Raw genomic sequence first — 19678 nt, 5'->3', positions numbered from 1 at the left:
ATTGGATTAGGACAGGAATCCTACTTGGACTGGGATTCATACTTGGACTGGGAATCCTATTAGGAGTAGGACTAGGATTCCTACTTGGAGTAGGATTCCTATAATCCTAATTAGATTAGGAGTTTTGAATTAAATTTGGATTCCTACTTGGAGTAGGATTCCTAGAGTCCTAATCGGATTAGGACTTCGAATTCAAATTAGAGTCCTAATTGGATTAGGACTAGAATTAAACAAGTCCTAATTGGATTAGGATTTCTTAAGTCCCAATTAATTATTAATCCAATGAATCAAGATGGCTCCTAATTAGATTAGGATTGAAGAGTTCAATTGAGTCATAGTTCATTCAAATTCTAATTGGTTTAGGACTAGCATAGATTGAACCCAATTGATTCATGATTTGGACTAAACCAAATAGGAGTCCTAGATGCTATTTAAGAGGAGGCTTGGGGGCTGACCTAATTGATATGAGAAGCTCTCCCCTTGTGAACGTACGCCCCCTTTCTCCTCTCCTCTTGGATCAGCCGCAAGCAAGAAAGAAAAAGATCCATGGTGGTCTCCTTCTTCCTCCTCCGTTTGGGATTCAACGCAAGGAAAGGAAAGGCTGCATCTAGCTTTTTGGATCTTCTTCCTTGATCCTTTCATCTTCTTCCTCCTCCCTCTAGCATTCAAGAGTTGAAAGAAAGGGAGGTGATCAGCCATCAAAACCAATCTCTGCAAGGGAGCTAGCACCCCGGGGAGATTAGAGCGATTGGATCGGTCCTCTGCTTCGTGTGGATACCCGTAGAGGCCGGGCACTTGAACGGCTTCAAGCGAACCTTCATCCTAAACCACGAACTTCAGTTTGCGGTGATCATCTACCCGCACAAGGTGAAGATCTGATCTTCTAATTAGATTAAAAGTTTTTAATCCTTATCTATCTACGAACGGTTTCTGAACAACGTTCATGCAATGAACGGTTGATCCCGCGCATGCCTCTTCCGCTGCATCTGAATTTTTTAAAATTTCAGTGGCATGTCGGGGTTTTCTAACATAAAGCTAGTAGTTTTCAAGAATTGGTCAAATAAGACCTAATCACTGATTCAAAATCATCCTATCTTGCAGGATTTCGAGAGTTGTGGATGTTTATTTTAATACCTCATGGGCGTTATCTGTAATATTCCAGTTTACTTGAATTTTTACAACGACGGCTTTCACACTATCGTTTTTTTCAAGGTCAATATTATTTTCTCTTTCTCTTTTTTTTTATTTTAATTTGTTTTGTATTTATAAATAAATTATGCACTTTTACTCTTGTAATGATTCCTCCGTGTAGCGAGCATTTAGTCAACAACTCCCACACCAGATGGCATAAGGTGTTGGGCATCAAGACTCCCCTACGGACCTATGCTCCGGTTCATCATCACAAGCCCACTGACCTTTGACAATAGGTAGCCCTTTTCGATGTACCTGACTAAATTCACTCTCTTTTTTCTCTTTTTTTTAAATAAATATGATATAATAGTGAATTAGATAGGTATGATTCATCAGGACTCAAGGTTGCTACCAAACTTAACAACATATTGTTGAACCTAACCCTTAGAAGTGCAGGCCATATGTGTTGTGAAATTCCAAAGTAGAAATTATCTTACAACTCACTAAAAGAACTTTTAATGAAAAGAACTCAAATTGTCTTACTCCTGACTAATCATTGGACTTTTAGATTTTATATACTTTGTGTATTCATCATTTCAGCACTAAGGCATAGAAATTAGGTTTTTTTTTTTGAGATAAAACTTATTTAAAAATACGAAAACTTTCTTCAAATTCGAATCCTATACCCCCCAACCTAGATCAGACATTGTCCTCAATATTTTTTTTAAGTATATTATATTATTATTTTTTTTTTATTATTTTTATTTTGGATGAAAATATGATGCATATGGAGGATAGAAACATTGTACCTTAGTTGCATCAGTAATAAGACGACTCCTAAAAAGAAATATGATAAGAAAATGTGCAAAAATAATCTATGGAAATTGGGTTGTCTTCCAACAAGCGCTAAGTTTAACGTCTTCAGCCAGACGCAACGCATCCATAATTATATCATGCCGGATTCATGCCGAGTTTTCCAAAGAAGAAAATTTGTGGAAGACTAATTGTCGAGCATGGAGTTGACTGCCTCTATGGCCTTGTCTATAGCAACGTCAAAATGGGTCAAGCATGCAATAAAAAAAAGACACATCAAATCCTTATGTTTACCCTAAAATTACTAGACAGCTCCTAACTGGTTTGAAGAGGCCCCCTAAGCCTCCAATCCGGTCTAATGAACTGAGTTGACCAGGTAAGCTTCCAGGTAAGTGGGGGGGTCACGATACATTCGCAAAGGTCCCACTTAAAAACCACTTGCCTTGAACAGATGAACTGTCTCCCTTATAGGGACAAAGCTTGCCTAGACATCAACTAAACTACAGAACGAAATTGGTGCAACTTTCGGTGATCTTCGTCCTATTGAGCTCGAATGTCCCTAGGGGCCAACGTCTAATTGATTTTAATTAAAATGATAGCTATGCGAGAATTGATTCACCTAATTTGGGCAAGAATCTGGTGATGAAATCTAGTTCTTATCTTGTTGGGGTGATTGCCCTTACTATGTGCGGATTAATTGGTGTATGTGTATCAAGCATGCATTCACACTTTTGGTGAAATTAAAATCAAACAATCACCACAAAATTTCAAGCTAATTGGGAATCAATTTAAATAAGAAAGATTTAGAGGTTACCAAAGAAAATTTTCCCAGGAATTTTTTTATGTTTTAAGGCAAACCTCTACAACATTCTTTTTAATCTCTTAAAAGAGTCCTAAGGACTTCACCACATCACAAGAGTTCAAAAAGATGTACAAAATATATGCAATGAATAATGCCAAATAATCTTTTATTAATTCATTAATTCATATACAATTCAATCATCAACAGGCCGACGATTGACTTTTAGGACACAATTTTCAATATTGACTTCTTCTGATTTTAAGAATTATAAATTTTCAAATTTATAATGATCATTATTCAAATTAAATAAGGCTTTATATGGTTTAAAACAAACACCCCATGCTTGGTATGAAAGATTAAACAAATTTTTAAAAATAAGTTTGTAAGAAAAAATATAGATACTAGTCTTTTCATAAAAAGGATGAATAATGATCTCTTAATTGTACAAATATATATGGATGATATTATTTTTGGTGCTACTGATGAAGTTTTATATCAAAACTTTGACAAGCTTGTGTAGGGAGAGTTCGAGATGAGCATGATAAGGGAACTAACATTTTTCATTGGACTCCAATCAAATAAATAGTGGGGATCTTTATCAACCAAAGTAAGTAAATTAGAGAAATCTTGAAAAAAATTGGGATGGAGAACGCCAAGGCAATTTGCACACAAATGAGTCCTTCATGCAAGCTTGATCATGATAAGCATGGTAAAAGCATTGATTTAAAGCTTTATAGAGGCATGATAGATTCACTTCTTATTGTTAGTAGATTAGATATATTTCTTAGTGTTTGCATGTATGTAAGATATCAAGCCAATCCTAAAAAATCATACTTAATTATAGTTAAAAGAATTTTAAGATATCTAATTGAAACTCAAACTGTAGGACTATGGTACTCTAAGCAATTTTCAATAGACTTAATAGCATATTCAAATATAGACTTTGTAGGATGTAAATTGGATAGAAAAAGTACTAGTAGAATATATCAATTCTTAGGTGTTTACTTAATCTCATGTCTTAGCAAGAAACAAAATTCGGTAGTATTATCAACGGCCGAGGCCGAATACAATATAGCCAGAAGTTGTTGTGCTCAAAATTTGTTGTTAACCAACAACTTGAGGATTATGACATAAAATATAATAAAATATCAATAAAATGTGATAATCCAAGCCTAATTAATTTGAATAGAAATCCAATTTAACATCATCATGTTCAAAATTATGAAATGCTTGATTTTGTTGGTATAGATAGCCAATTAGATAATACCAAACTCCTTAAGGAGAATAGATTTGGTATGATTAGGGGAGAATTAGGATTTTGTGATCCTTTTTGTTAGAGCTAAATCCCAAATACCCTTGTGATTCACTCATATACTCTTTACTGACTTGATCTCATACTTCTTTGGTTTGAATTTGAATGAACTTTTCTTGATTTTTTCTTACTCTTGAGTCATCTCCTAATCTGAAGAGTTCAATCTCTGGGTATGGAGAGTTGACTCCTTGGATTGAGGGGTGCTTTGAATCAACTCTCAAGTGCAAGGGAGCCAGTTTGAGCTTGGTTGGGCTACAGAGGAATTGGCTCATGGTTTAGCTGGGTCGACCCCTTCCTAGGAGTTGACTCATGGAAAAGTTTGAGTCAACCCCTATGTTAGGGACAAATTTTATTTCCAAGCCATCCCGTTCTTGCCCCATTTCAACTCTTTCTTATTTCCTTCAAAACTCCCTCCAAAGCCTTCCTCACTCAAAAACACCCCTTCAAGCCATCAATCTCCCTTCAATTTTGTTGGATTGGTCACCAATGGCTTCATGAAACAACTCACCCAAAGATTGCAGTGCAGAAGAACCCTAGAGCATGGAACTATGCGCCAAAGCTAGATCCAACCCTCAACTTGAAGGGTTCTAACATGTCATAATGGGCAGCGGAAGCTAGGTATTTTAAAAATTTCTTAATAAAGTCTCTTAACAGGAAACCCTTATAAGCCTAGATCACCTTAATGGTAACAATCAAATAATATATAAATATAAATGTAGGAATAGAAGAATACCTCTAACGCTAATCCAATATGAATGATCTCCACGAGGCGTCCAAGTGTCTGCCCTCCAATGGTGATCCACACGAAAACTTGATTCAAGACTTTAGCTCCAAAGACTTTGATCCTTAATGCAGAATTCTTCTAAAGAACTCTAATAGCTTGCTTTCATTCCTTTCAAATTTTCTTCTTCTTTCTAAATTTGCTTCTAATCCTCTTGTCCTAAAGAAGACCACCTTGTCTTGGCTTAGGACACACTAGAAGCAATGTAAGAAAGAAGGAAACCAATGTAAGAAAAAAAAGGAAGAGAGGAATACGGTGGATTGGGATTATGAAACCCATGGAGCGCTAGCCTATTTATAATAGGCGTGGGGATGCATCTCCAAGGGATGCATCCCATCCACACATCCTCTCATGAAAGGGCATCATTTAAAGGGCCATATCAAATAAGAGGAGGCGCAGATCAAGTGAGGAGGTGTATCAAATGATATGTCCTTTCATGTGGTGCCATATTTTGACCAAGTCAACATCACATGCCAATCACATGTCCATCATGCCTCACCTCTTGATCTTTCATGATGATGATCCAAGGGCTCCAATGCAAGGCGCCATTCACTTGACCCATTATGTCTTCATCCAGTGGTGGGATGAAGATCCAATGGTCAAAGGTGATAGCCCTTGTCTAACCCAATCTAATCGAGTTTGAATCAACTCACCATTATGTCTTCATCCAACGGTAGATGAAGATCTAACGGTCAAAAATGAATGATTAATCAAATCTAATCCAATTAGAATCAAACCAAGCCAATTAGATGTCAACTCTTGGCTAACCCTTATTAGGATATGATCTAATCAAATTAGATCAATTAAGAATCAGATTCGAATCCAATTCGAATCTAATTCGAATCAGGAGCTAAGGTTTGCAACACCTGCTAGGATATTTATCTTGCAAACATGATTTAATCTAATTAGATCCTTGACCAGTTTTCTTGTGTGTGACCCATTGGGTTCCATACTTAGCCAGCAGTAAGTGTGGGTTTGAGTTGACCTAACCTGATTAGAATTCTTCTAATTGGCGATCGATTTAGGTCCAAACTGCGCAAACCAGAACTTAACAATTAGAATCCTTTCTAATTGGCGATCGAATTAAACTCTTTAATTAGATCAAACTTACAAGACAAGATTGACGTCTAGCAACGTGTCATGTCTATCTGAAAAATATGGAATTTGGTTGAAATACCAAAAATACCCTTCAGTGGCAAGTTACCGTGCAATTCAATCCTTCAATCAAACTGCATCCCGAATATATATATGAGTATGAATGGATGTCAAACTCAATTTATATTCATGTTTCTCTTAATTTCTAATGATAATTCGAATCATGAAACATTAAAAACTCTTTCTAATTTTTATTCTGCTTTGATCAAAGGCTTCCTGAATTATCATATGATTAGAATAATGGGATGTGATCTTCTCTTACTAGAAGTGATTGATTCCTTGTTGACCTACTCATAATCTTCATACACAATCCACCATATCCAGAAGACCTCGTACCCAACTTATTGTCATGAATGAGTGTAAACCAAAATATGGATTTATGTGCACAAAATACCATAGTGATCTCAAATCAAAGGATCAGTTGCACAACTCCCACTAAGAGAATCATTTTTGACATGTAAGTAAGACTTCATAAGATATTCTCTTGGCAGGTCAATTCAGTGAACTCATTCCTCTAATGAGCACCCACATCTTTGTATTAGTGTCTCACACAAGCGATTGTGAGATCAATCATCCTCTGCATCGAGCATATATAAGATGTGCCAGTCTTACCGGTAGCATTGATCTCCGACTCAATGTACCAATCAACTGGGAATACTTAAGATTAGAATTTTAGGATTTTAGGTCTCACTAGTATAATTGTTGGGAACCCGCCCATGCCGCTGATATTTCAAAAATTTTCAGATGGCAGCGGAATCGGCATGCACGGGTTCGACGTTCATCGCATGAACGCTTGTTTCGAGACCTTTCGTAATTAGGTAAGAATTAAAACTTTTAGAACTAATAGGAAGATCAAATCTTCACCTTGCGCGGGTAGATGATCACCGCGAATCTGAATTCGTGGTTTTGGAAGAGGGTTCGTTTGAAGCCGTTCAAACGTCCGGCCTCTACGGGTATCCACACGAAGTAGAGAACCGATCAAAGCTTTCTTGTCTTCCCGGGGTGCTAGCTCCCTTGCAAAGACTCCTTTGATGGCTGATCTCTTCTCTTTCTTTCAACTCTTGAAAGTGCTTGAGAGGAGGAAGAAGAAGAAGGAACTCAAGGAAGAAGAACACAGCTTCTGCAGCCTTCTTTCTTTTCCCTGCGTTGGAAGAAGGATTGGAGGAAGAGGAACCGTCAAGCACCTTCTTTTCTTTTCCTTGCTGTCGGCTGAAACAAGGGAGGGAGAGGGTGGCCACGGCACCAAGGGAAGAGAGGAATCCAATACCTTGGGCGCCGGCCCCTAGTCCTCTTCTTAAAGGGATTGGAGCTCCTAACATTTAGGAGTTCCATGACAACTTACCTAAGAAGGGGCGCCGGCCCTAGCTCCTCATGTCGCCCTAGCCAAGTGGAGAGGGGCTGATGTCCCTCTTACTTGGTTAACCTAATCCTCTTCCAAAGAGGATTAGGTGCCTCTCTCATGGTTTAATCCTAATCTAATTAGGATTAGCCAATTTTGGGTTCAATCTATGCTAGTCCTAATCCAATTAGGACTTGGATGAATCATGACTCAATTGAACTCTTCAATCCTAATCCAATTAGGAGTCATGTTGATTCATTAGATTATTAATTAATTTAGACTTGAGGAATCCTAATCTAATTAGGATTTGTTTAATTTTAGTCCTAATCCAATTAGGACTCTATTTGAATCCAAAGTCCTAATCCAATTAGGATTTCTAGGAATCCTACTCCAAGTAGGAATCCAATTTTGATTCAAAACTCCTAATCTCATTAGGATTGAGGAATCCTATTCCAAATAGGAATCCCAGTCCTACTCCAACTAGGATTCCCAGTCCTAATCCGATTAGGACTCTAGGAATCCTACCCGAAGTAGGACTCTTGTTTCAAGTCCAATTAATTAATTCCCTTTGTTCCTTTTTCAACTTCTTATCAATCAAATTGATTTCTTGTGATTCCTAATCACGATTTCAACCATCGGATCGGTCAATACTTCTAGTGTGTGTGACCCCATAGGTTCTATTCTGACTGGTAGTGAGATATATTGTGATCTCTATCACTATATCATTGAAAACTCCTTTCAATGGGTTGGAACGATTCCAACTCAACTCATTAGGGTTTATCGATCATCAAGATAATCCCTATGAGTCCCACCATCCACCAGTGACACCTAGCAGCATGTAGTGGCTACCCAGCAGAATGGAATGATGAACCTCTAGGTGCAGTTAACATGTGATACAGTCCTACTATCGTGGATCCCTACAGGACGGAGGTCATGGACAACTCGTCAAACCCCATCGTCTGTCATATGTCAAGATTTATTCGACTCGAGTTCGATAGTGAGAAACTCTTTCTCCACTGTGCATACTGCCCCGGCCGAGGTCTTACGAACTCAGTCTTATAAATCACATAGGATCTCTCCTTATCTATCAAGGTCGATAGATTCCATATAGGTGCATACCCTACTCCTACAGTGAACTTACTGCAGCCAATCTACACTGCATGGACCCATATGGCTAGGGACCATGTATGTGTGCAGTCAAACTACAATAACCCCACTGTAAGCAGCCGAAGCACCGCAGGTCAAAGGACCAGTCACACTACTGCAACATCAAGCAAGTCACTGACGAGTGGATAGACATCCAAGTGACTTCTTGTATTGGTCACGCTCAGTACCCTTGTTCTCTAACAAGCACCTGCACTATCACTTCAGTGTCCCTACACTGTGGACTCAAGTCTCGTCCATCCAGAAGGAGAGTGATCTGTGCACTGATCGGATCGATCACCGTCCTCGTGATGATCCTTTGATCAGGAGCATTTAGAAATTAATCACCAATGATACATGGCTCAAATTCTCAACTCTTGAGAATATGTATCATCATCTTATTAATTTCTTGGACGATTCATAGACACATAAACAATATGAATGAAAAGATGCCTTTTATTTATTCAATAATAAATAGTCAAGTACAAAATTATGTCCCTAGAATCAACAATGTGTCAGCCAAATTGGCTTCTAGGGCATACATCTAACAATCTCCCACTTGCACTAAAGCCAATTGGTCATATATCTTAGGCCCATCTTCTCAAGGTGGGCTTCAGTCTTTTGCTGACTCAGCTGCTTAGTGAAAGGGTCTGCCACGTTATCCGCGGAGTCTACTCTCTGCACCTCTACATATTTCTTCTCCACATAGTCGCGTATGAGGTGAAAGCGCCGCTCTATATGCTTAGACTTCTGATGAGACCTTGGCTCCTTAGCAAGGGCTATGGCGCCATTGTTATCGCAGTAGAGTGTTATGGCATCTGATGTCATCACATCCAGCTCTGCAATGAATTTCTTGAACCAGAAGCCTTCCTTAGCAGCTTCAGAGGCGGCGATGTATTCGGCTTCCATAGTAGAATCAGCAATGATCGGTTGTTTAGAACTCTTCCAATTCACCGTACCACCATTGCACAAGAACACGTATCCAGATGTTGACTTCCTGTCATCGACATCAGTCATGAAGTCTGAATCTGTGTACCCTTCTACCTTTAACTCTGATGATCCTCCAAAAACCAAGAATAAATCTTTAGTTCTTCTCAAGTACTTAAGAATATTCTTCACAGCTGTCCAGTGTTCTTCACCTGGATTCGACTGATATCTGCTTGTGACACTCACAGCAAGAGCTATATCAGGTCGTGTACATAGCATGGCATACATGAGGCTTCCTATTGCTGATGCATAAGGAATCTTGCTCATGCGTTGAATCTCCTCAGATGTGTTGGGGCACATCTTCTTGGAGAGATGAATTCCATGCCTTAGGGGTAAGAGACCCCTCTTGGAGTTTTCCATGCTGAACCTCTTCAGCACCTCCTCTATGTACATCTTCTGTGAAAGGCCAAGCATCCTTTTAGATCTATCTCTATAGACCTTTATTCCCAAAATATAGGATGCTTCCCCAAGGTCTTTCATGGAGAATTCTTTTGACAACCAGACCTTGACCGAGGTTAACATGGGAATATCATTCCCAATCAGGAGAATGTCATCTACGTACAGTACGAGAAAAATGACAGCACTCCCACTAACCTTTTTATAAACACATGGTTCCTCCTCGTTTTTGATGAAATCAAACGTTTTGATTGTATCATTGAAACGAGTGTTCCAACTCCGAGAGGCTTGCTTTAGTCCATAGATGGACCTTTGTAGCTTGCAGACCTTGTGATCTCCATCACTGGAAGTGAAACCCAAAGGCTGTTCCATATAGATATCTTCATCAAGATATCCATTCAGGAAAGCAGTTTTCACATCCATCTACCAGATTTCATAGTCATGAAATGCTGCAATGGCAAGCAATGTCCGGATGGATTTTAGCATGGCTACAGGTGAAAAGGTCTCCTGATAGTCAATACCTTCGCGCTGACTATACCCTTTCGCCACAAGCCTTGCCTTATAGGTCTCTACCTCTCCATCCGAACCTATTTTCCTTTTGTAGATCCATTTGCATCCAATAGGTACAATACCTTTTGGTGGATCTACTAAGGTCCAGACTTGGTTGGAATGCATGGAGTCTATCTCTGACTTCATAGCTTTCAGCCATTTCTCGGAATCGATATCAGATATCGCCTCGTTGTAGGTTTTGGGATCCTGTATGTGATCCCTATCTCCCACTAGGAATATTTCCTCGGTATCCTCTTCTAGTATACCTAAGTATCTATCGGGAGGATGGGAGACCCTACTAGATCTACGAGGTGGTTGAGGGACATCGTGTACTGGCTCCTTATGAATAGGTTCTATAGGATCCATGACTCGTTGCTTTTCAGAGACTTTCTCTTCAAGCTCAATTTTCCTCCCACTGCCTCTATCAAGGATAAACTGATTTTCCAAGAAGATGGCATGACGGCTCACAAACACATTGTGATCCTCTGAGACGTAAAAATTGTATCCTAATGACTCTTTAGGATATCCTATAAAACGAGCACTTATGGTCCTAGCCTCTAACTTGTCCGCCTGTAGTCGCTTGACGTGGGCCGGACACCCCCAAATCTTGAGATGACCCAGACTTGGTTTCTTACCATGCCATATCTCATACGGTGTGGCAGGAACGGATTTAGAGGGAACTCTATTCAATAAATAAATCGCTGTGAGTAAGGCATCTCCCCAAAGGAACATCAGTGAAGCTCATCATGGACCTGACCATATCCAATAGGGTCCGATTTCTCCTCTCTGACACCCCGTTGAGTTGAGGTGTACCCGGAGGTGTCCATTGTGAGACTATGCCGTTTTCTTTGAGATAGTCCCAGAATTCCCCACTAAGGTATTCTCCTCCCCGATCTGATCGAAGAGCCTTAAGAGGTTTTCCAGTTTGTTTTTCTACTTCATTCTTGAACTCTTTGAACTTTTCAAAGGATTCAGACTTGTGTCTCATAAGATACACATACCCATACCGTGAATAATCATCGGTAAAGGTAATGAAGTAAGAATAACGTCCCCTGGCTAGCACATCGAATGGGCCACATACATCTGTATGTACTAGGGTAAGTATTTCAGTGGTCCTCTCCCCATGTCCTACAAAGGGTAGTCTAGCCATCTTTCCTTGAAGACAGGACTCACAAACTGGATATGACTCGGAAGTCAATGAACCTAAAAGCCCATCTTTATCCATTTTGTTCATTCTATCTTCTCCAATATGGCCAAGTCTGAGGTGCCACAAATATTTTTGGTTTATCTCATCTCTGGATCTTTTGGATCCTTTGGCACTCACATCTTGCTCGGTAACATTCACAGATACATCCATATGTAAATGGTAGAGACTGTCAATCATAAAACCACGTGCGACTATTTTATTTCTTAAATAAATAGAACAGCAGTCTTTGTCAAATGTAAAAACATGACCTTCCTGTGCTAGACATGAAACAGAAATCAAATTTCTGCTAGCAACAGGTACATAATAACAGTCTCTAAGTATTAAACTAAATCCAGACGGTAGTCGCAGATGGTAGGTGCCCACAGCCACAGCAGCAACTTTTGCCCCGTTGCCAACCCGAAGGGTTACCGCACCTTCCGCCAGCCTTCTACTTTCCTTTAGACCCTGCATGGTAGTGCACAAATGAGCACTAGAACCAGAATCTATAACCCAACTAGAAGTAGAAGAAACCGTTAGATTAGTTTCAATAATGAGCAAGTCTATACCTTCTGAAGGTGTGTCACCTTTCTTGTTCTTTAGGCTCTCGAGGTATGAAGGACAGTTTCTCTTCCAGTGGCCTTCGACATTGCAGTGGAAACATTTTCCTTTGTCGTTAGCCTTTTTCTTTTGAACTTCCTTCTTTGGCTTCTTGTCTTTCTTCTGCTTCTTTGCAGGCTTCTTTTTCTTCCAAGTAGACTTTCTCTTGGAACCAGAAGTCAACTCAGCAGCGAGGACATTGCCCCTTGAACCTTTCAAGGCTCCCTCAGCAGTTACCAACATGTTGATTAGTTCAGTCTTAGTGCATTCAATCTTATTCATGTGGTAGTTTACTATAAACTGACCAAATGAATCAGGAAGTGACTGTAGGATCAAATCCACTTGCAATTCCTTGTGCATGTCCATACCGAGCTTCTCAAGCTCCTCTAGGTCCTTGATCATGGTCAGACCGTGATCATGGACAGACTGCCCTTCGCGCATCTTCGCTTTGAAAAGCCTCTTGGACACTTCAAAACGAGCTGTGCGACTCTGCTCACCATACAACTCTTGTAGGTGTGCCAGTATGTCCCTAGCAGTCTTTATATTTTCATGCTGGCATTGGAGTTCATTAGACATAGATGCCATCATATAGCATTTTACTCTAATGTCATCGTCCAACCACTTTTTATGCATCTCACGCTGAACATCAGTGAGACGTGCTGGTAATGTGGGGATATCTGAATCAAGTATATAGCCTATCTTCTCACAGTCCAAAACTATTTTGAGATTTCTAAGCCAGTCCTTGTAATTGGTTCCGGTCAGTCGGTTGGTCTCAAGAATACGGGTCAAAGGGTTTGAAGCCGACATTGTATCTGCAGAGAGTAAAGATTCTAGTTAGACTTTTGTACTTGATCCTAATCTGTCCTAAGGTCTTTTAGAACAAATGTGACTCCCACTATTTTCTCGAATTCCTCACACTCCCCTGGTAGGAAAACGGAAATCCCACACGACTAGGGTTTCTAGTGGGTACTGCGGTCCCACCAATTTACATGCCACCTCACCTAACAGTTATTGGTGACACATAGATGGATGAGTGTACAACTCTTGTACAATGCTTCTCAAGCATGTTGCAGTGCAACTTGGTCTCTAAGCCATGAAGACCTCACCTAACAGTTATTGGTCTCATTTCTTAGTTAAGTCAGACCCACCGTATAACCGTAGGAATAAAGTCGTCATTGGGTCCTCACCTAACAGTTATTGGTGCCCAACCCCACCTTTATCCTACAACATCTCATGTCTATAGAGAGGTCCAGCCCCCCAATGCAACTTGACCACTGTATCCAGCCGAGACAAGTCAACATCAGAAAGGCCTTAGCAGCTCTACTACAGTGGAAGACCTATTGACTTAATATTGGTTAATCAGGTCTTAGTGTTTGCAACTTGAGCCTTTCATAAGAGGTAATCGAACAATTGGCCAGGTAAGCAGGTGGGAGGCTCCCCTTACTCAGAGAGTAAGGTCCTAATTAAGTAACCACCTTTCATGCTTTCCTAGACACCAATTAGATCAATTAATCTAATATGACTTGCTCATGTCGGTTCACTCTCGACTTGATTGAGGAGGTTTTGATTTAGGTCTCAATTGGGTTTGCTACATCACATGTAGACCTATCTACCCGACTCTCATTCACATCACATGCAAACGGCGCATTGCAGGCAGTTATAATCGCGGCAATAATTAAAGCTAAACTTTAACTAGGTGATGATCATGGATTCTAATTAGGTCGTATTACAAGCACATGCACATCAATCGATCAAGTGGTCTTCAACTCTTGAATTGGATCCAAGCTTCCTTGATTCGATCCTTGATCAACTCTTGATCCCATCGCCATCAACCGCTTAGATCACCTTTCATCTCATGCCTTTGCTTCAACTTGATCGTTGATGTACATCACATCACAGAAATACAACCAGATGTAAAATAAAAATAAAAATAATTTACATCTCCTTTTAGGAGGCACGCAGGCCTCTCAAAACATCAAATAAGATGCATGCAAGCATCTGAAAAATTACATGACATCGCAGATCACATCGCAGGTCATTACATTTGATACCAAAAGGGGTTGAATCCTATGATCATCACCGTATGCTACAATTATAATTTTCAGATCTGAAACTTAACTGATTATATCATGACATAGGTCGCTGATCATGCTAATCATGATTCTAAACTTTGCAATCCCATTAACAATGCAATTAGAATCATCTTTTTATCACATAAAAATCAGCATGTAAAAATCAGCACCCCTGAAAAATCTGCATGCAGAATTTTTCAGCATGCATGATCATTTAATTTTCAGATCTAATATGCCTTTAGATATTTAATTCTTACCTTAATCTACGAAGCCTAGGCTCTGATACCACTGTTGGGAACCCGCCCATGCCGCTGATATTTCAAAAATTTTCAGATGGCAGCGGAATCGGCATGCACGAGTTCGACGTTCATCGCATGAACGCTTGTTTCGAGACCTTTCGTAATTAGGTAAGAATTAAAACTTTTAGAACTAATAGGAAGATCAAATCTTCACCTTGCGCGGGTAGATGATCACCGCGAATCTGAATTCGTGGTTTTGGAAGAGGGTTCGTTTGAAGCCGTTCAAACGTCCGGCCTCTACGGGTATCCACACGAAGTAGAGAACCGATCAAAGCTTTCTTGTCTTCCCGGGGTGCTAGCTCCCTTGCAAAGACTCCTTTGATGGCTGATCTCTTCTCTTTCTTTCAACTCTTGAAAGTGCTTGAGAGGAGGAAGAAGAAGAAGGAACTCAAGGAAGAAGAACACAGCTTCTGCAGCCTTCTTTCTTTTCCCTGCGTTGGAAGAAGGATTGGAGGAAGAGGAACCGTCAAGCACCTTCTTTTCTTTTCCTTGCTGTCGGCTGAAACAAGGGAGGGAGAGGGTGGCCACGGCACCAAGGGAAGAGAGGAATCCAATACCTTGGGCGCCGGCCCCTAGTCCTCTTCTTAAAGGGATTGGAGCTCCTAACATTTAGGAGTTCCATGACAACTTACCTAAGAAGGGGCGCCGGCCCTAGCTCCTCATGTCGCCCTAGCCAAGTGGAGAGGGGCTGATGTCCCTCTTACTTGGTTAACCTAATCCTCTTCCAAAGAGGATTAGGTGCCTCTCTCATGGTTTAATCCTAATCTAATTAGGATTAGCCAATTTTGGGTTCAATCTATGCTAGTCCTAATCCAATTAGGACTTGGATGAATCATGACTCAATTGAACTCTTCAATCCTAATCCAATTAGGAGTCATGTTGATTCATTAGATTATTAATTAATTTAGACTTGAGGAATCCTAATCTAATTAGGATTTGTTTAATTTTAGTCCTAATCCAATTAGGACTCTATTTGAATCCAAAGTCCTAATCCAATTAGGATTTCTAGGAATCCTACTCCAAGTAGGAATCCAATTTTGATTCAAAACTCCTAATCTCATTAGGATTGAGGAATCCTATTCCAAATAGGAATCCCAGTCCTACTCCAACTAGGATTCCCAGTCCTAATCCAATTAGGACTCTAGGAATCCTACCCGAAGTAGGACTCTTGTTTCAAGTCCAATTAATTAATTCCCTTTGTTCCTTTTTCAACTTCTTATCAATCAAATTGATTACTTGTGATTCCTAATCACGATTCAACCATCGGATCGGTCATTACTTCTAGTGTGTGTGACCCCATAGGTTCTACTCTGACTGGTAGTGAGATATATTATGATCTCTATCACAATATCATTGAAAACTCCTTTCAATGGATTGGAACGATTCCAACTCTACTCTTTAGGGTTTATCGATCATCGAGATAATCCCTGTGAGTCCTACCATCCACCAGTGACACTAGCAGCATGTAGTGGCTACCCAGTAGAATAGAATGATGAACCTCTAGGTGCAGTTATCGTGTGATACAGTCCTACTATCGTGGATCCCTACAGGACGGAGGTCATGGATAATTCGTCAAACCCCTTCGTCTGTCATATGTCAGGATTTATTCGACTCGAGTTCGATAGTGGAAAACTCTTTCTCCACTTTATATTACTGCCCCGGCCAAGGTTTTAGAACTCAGTCTAACAAATCACATAGGATCACTCCTCTTCTATCAAGGTCGATAGATTCCATGTAAGTGCATACCCTACTCCTACAGTGAACTTACTGCAGCCAATCTACACTGCATGGACCCATATGGCTAGGGACCATATATGTGTGCAGTCAAACTACAATAACCCCACTGTGAGCAGCCGAAGCACCGCAGGTCAAAGGACCAGTCACACTACTGCAACATCAAGCAAGTCACTGACGAGTGGATAGACATCCAAGTGACTTCTTGTATTGGTCACGCTCAGTACCCTTGTTCTCTAACAAGCACCTGCACTATCACTTCAGTGTCCCTACACTGTGGACTCAAGTCTCGTCCATCCAGAAGGAGAGTGATCTGTGCACTGATCGGATCGATCACCGTCCTCGTGATGATCCTTTGATCAGGAGCATTTAGAAATTAATCACCAATGATACATGGCTCAAATTCTCAACTCTTGAGAATATGTATCATCATCTTATTAATTTCTTGGACGATTCATAGACACATAAACAATATGAATGAAAAGATGCCTTTTATTTATTCAATAATAAATAGTCAAGTACAAAATTATGTCCCTAGAATCAACAATGTGTCAGCCAAATTGGCTTCTAGGGCATACATCTAACAATAATCTCATCAAATCCTAAAACCATTGTCCTAATTTAAGGGTTCATCACAAATATAATAAACAACATATGATGAAACACAATACCTTTATTCATAATTAAATGTTATGTACATGATTTGGAAAATCAAAGAAAAGTCCTTCGCAATACATATTGCGTTTGGCTTGTAGGGCATCTATTCTTTCAATCTCCCACTTGCACTAAAGCCAATCACCCTTATATTTCATCCTCATACAATCGAGGTGGCGATCAAACTGCTGTTGTGGTAGAGCTTTAGTGAACGGGTCTACTAAGTTGTTCTTTGTATCTACTCGTTCAATGACTATGTCTTGTCTCTCGACAATCTCTCGAACGAGGTGGAAGCGTCTTAGAATATGCTTAGATTTGTGATGAGACCTTGGTTCCTTCGCTTGAGCAACAGCTCCAGTGTTATCACAATAAACTAGGACTGGTTCAGCAATCTCAGGAACTGTTTCTAACTCAGAGATGAACTTTTTCATCCAGACAGCTTTCTTAGCGGCTTCACTCACAGCAATGTATTCTGCCCGGTAGTTGAGTCAACTACAATTTGCTGTTTGGAACTCTTCCAACTCACTGCACCACCATTTAGGGTAAAGACATACCCTAAAGTGGACTTGCTATCATCTGGGTTTGACTGAAAACTAGAATCAGAAAATCCTTCTAGTTTTAACTCAGATCCTCCATAAACTAGAAAAATATCTGTAGTCCTTCTCAAGTACTTAAGAATATTTTTCACAGCTATCCAATGATCCTCCCCTAGATTAGTCTGGAATCTTCTTGTTATGCCTAAGGCATAAGCAACATCAGGCCTGGTACATAGCATAGCATACATAATCGATCCTACTGCCGAAGCATAGGGAATAGAATTCATTCTATTCCTCTCTTCAGATGTCTTAGAAGACATCTTCTTAGAGAGATGTATGTCATGACTCATAGGCAAGTAACCTCTTTTACTTCCTTCCATGCTAAATCTTTTTAGCATATGATCTATGTACCTAGACTGGGACAAGCCTAGCATCCTTTTAAATCTATCCCTATAGATCTTTATACCAAGTATATAGGATGCTTTTTCCAAGTCTTTCATAGAAAATCTTTTTGATAGCCAAGTCTTGACCGATTGTAACATTAGAATATCATTTTCAATGATTAGTATGTCATCCACATATAATATTAAGAAGACAATGGCACTCCCACTAGTCTTCTTATACACACATGGTTCATCCACATTTTTGATAAAACCAAACTCTTTGACTGTTGTATCAAAACGGTTGTTCCAACTCCTCGATGCCAACTGGTGCAAAAGTTTCATCATAATCAATTCCTTGTTTTTGCCTGAAATTTTTTGCCACCAATCTAGCCTTGTAGATTTCTACTTGGCCATCTGCTCCAATCTTTTTCTTATAGACCCATTTGCAACCTATAGGGTTTTTCTACTTGTAGATTTTCCTTCACTTCCTTCTTCCTTTCTACCTCTAAAACATTCACTAGCCTTTTTGTCCTAAAGAAGACCCTCTTGTCTTGGGTTAGGACAAAAGAGAGAGACTTGTAAGAAAGAAGGGATAAGGGAGAGAGAAGGAAAGACTTTTTCTTGGATGATCTTTAGAACCCCAAGGCACCTCCTTATTTATAAGAGATGGAGGGATGCATCATAAAGGAATGCATCCCATCCACACACCTCATCATGATGAGGCATGTGCCAAGAGATGCATCCCATCATGATGGGGTGCTAAGGAGAAGGGTGTATCAACTTCTTTCTCACATCTCCCTCTTAAATCCTGATGATCCAAGGGCCCAAATGCAGTGAACCAAAGCCAATGGTCCAGATCTAGGTGCCATCTAATGGTCCAGATCAAGACATCATCATCCAGGGTGCCATCCAATGGTCCAGAAGTAAGATGCCATCACCGATGGTCCAGATTCAGGCGCTGAGCAACGGTCCAGATCTTTCATCCAGAGAGCCATCCAGTGGTCCAGATTCAGGCGCTAACCAGTGGACCAGATTCTTCATCCAGGAAGCCATCCAATGGTCCAGATGAAGGCGCCAACCAGTGGACCAGATCCTTCATCCAGGAAGCGATCCAATGGTCCAGAAGTGAAGGCCCTATCAAACCCAATCCAATTGGGTTTAACCAACTTAAAGAAAACATTAAACCTAATCAAATCAGGTCTAATTAAAGCCAAATGGGTTTCAACTCTTGGCTAACCCATATTAGGTCATGATCTAATCATATTAGATCAACCTAATCTAAGAATCATATTCGAATTTAATTTGAATCAGGAGCTAGGGTTTGCAACACGTGCTAGCATGTTCATCTTGCAAACATGATCTAATCCAATTAGACCCTTGATCAATTCCCTTGTGTGTGACCCATTGGGTTCCTTATCTTAGCCAGCAGTAGGTGCAGGTGCAAGTTGACCTAACCTGATTAGAATACCTCTAATCCAATTTAGGTTCAATTTAGTGCTATACCTGACTTAGCAATCAGAACCTTTCTGATGCTTTGATCTAATCAAACTCTTTGATCCGATCAACCCACAAGACATGATTGACGTCTAGCAACGTATCATGTCTACCCGGAAGATGAGGAATGTATTGGACAAATCCAAACATACCCTTCAGTGGAAAGTTACTGTGCAATTCAATCCCTCAGTCATACTACATCCTGAATAAGTGCTCGAGTATGGATCAATATCAAACTCAATCACTTATTCATGTCTCTCTCAATCTTTTATATGATAATTCAAACAATGAAACATTAGAAACTCTTTCTAATAT

This window comes from Phoenix dactylifera, unplaced genomic scaffold, assembly GCF_009389715.1.
Source record: "Phoenix dactylifera cultivar Barhee BC4 unplaced genomic scaffold, palm_55x_up_171113_PBpolish2nd_filt_p 000687F, whole genome shotgun sequence".
NCBI lineage: Eukaryota > Viridiplantae > Streptophyta > Magnoliopsida > Arecales > Arecaceae > Phoenix > Phoenix dactylifera.
The sequence above is the reverse complement of the archived record's forward strand: the minus strand, read 5'-3'. Positions refer to the sequence as shown.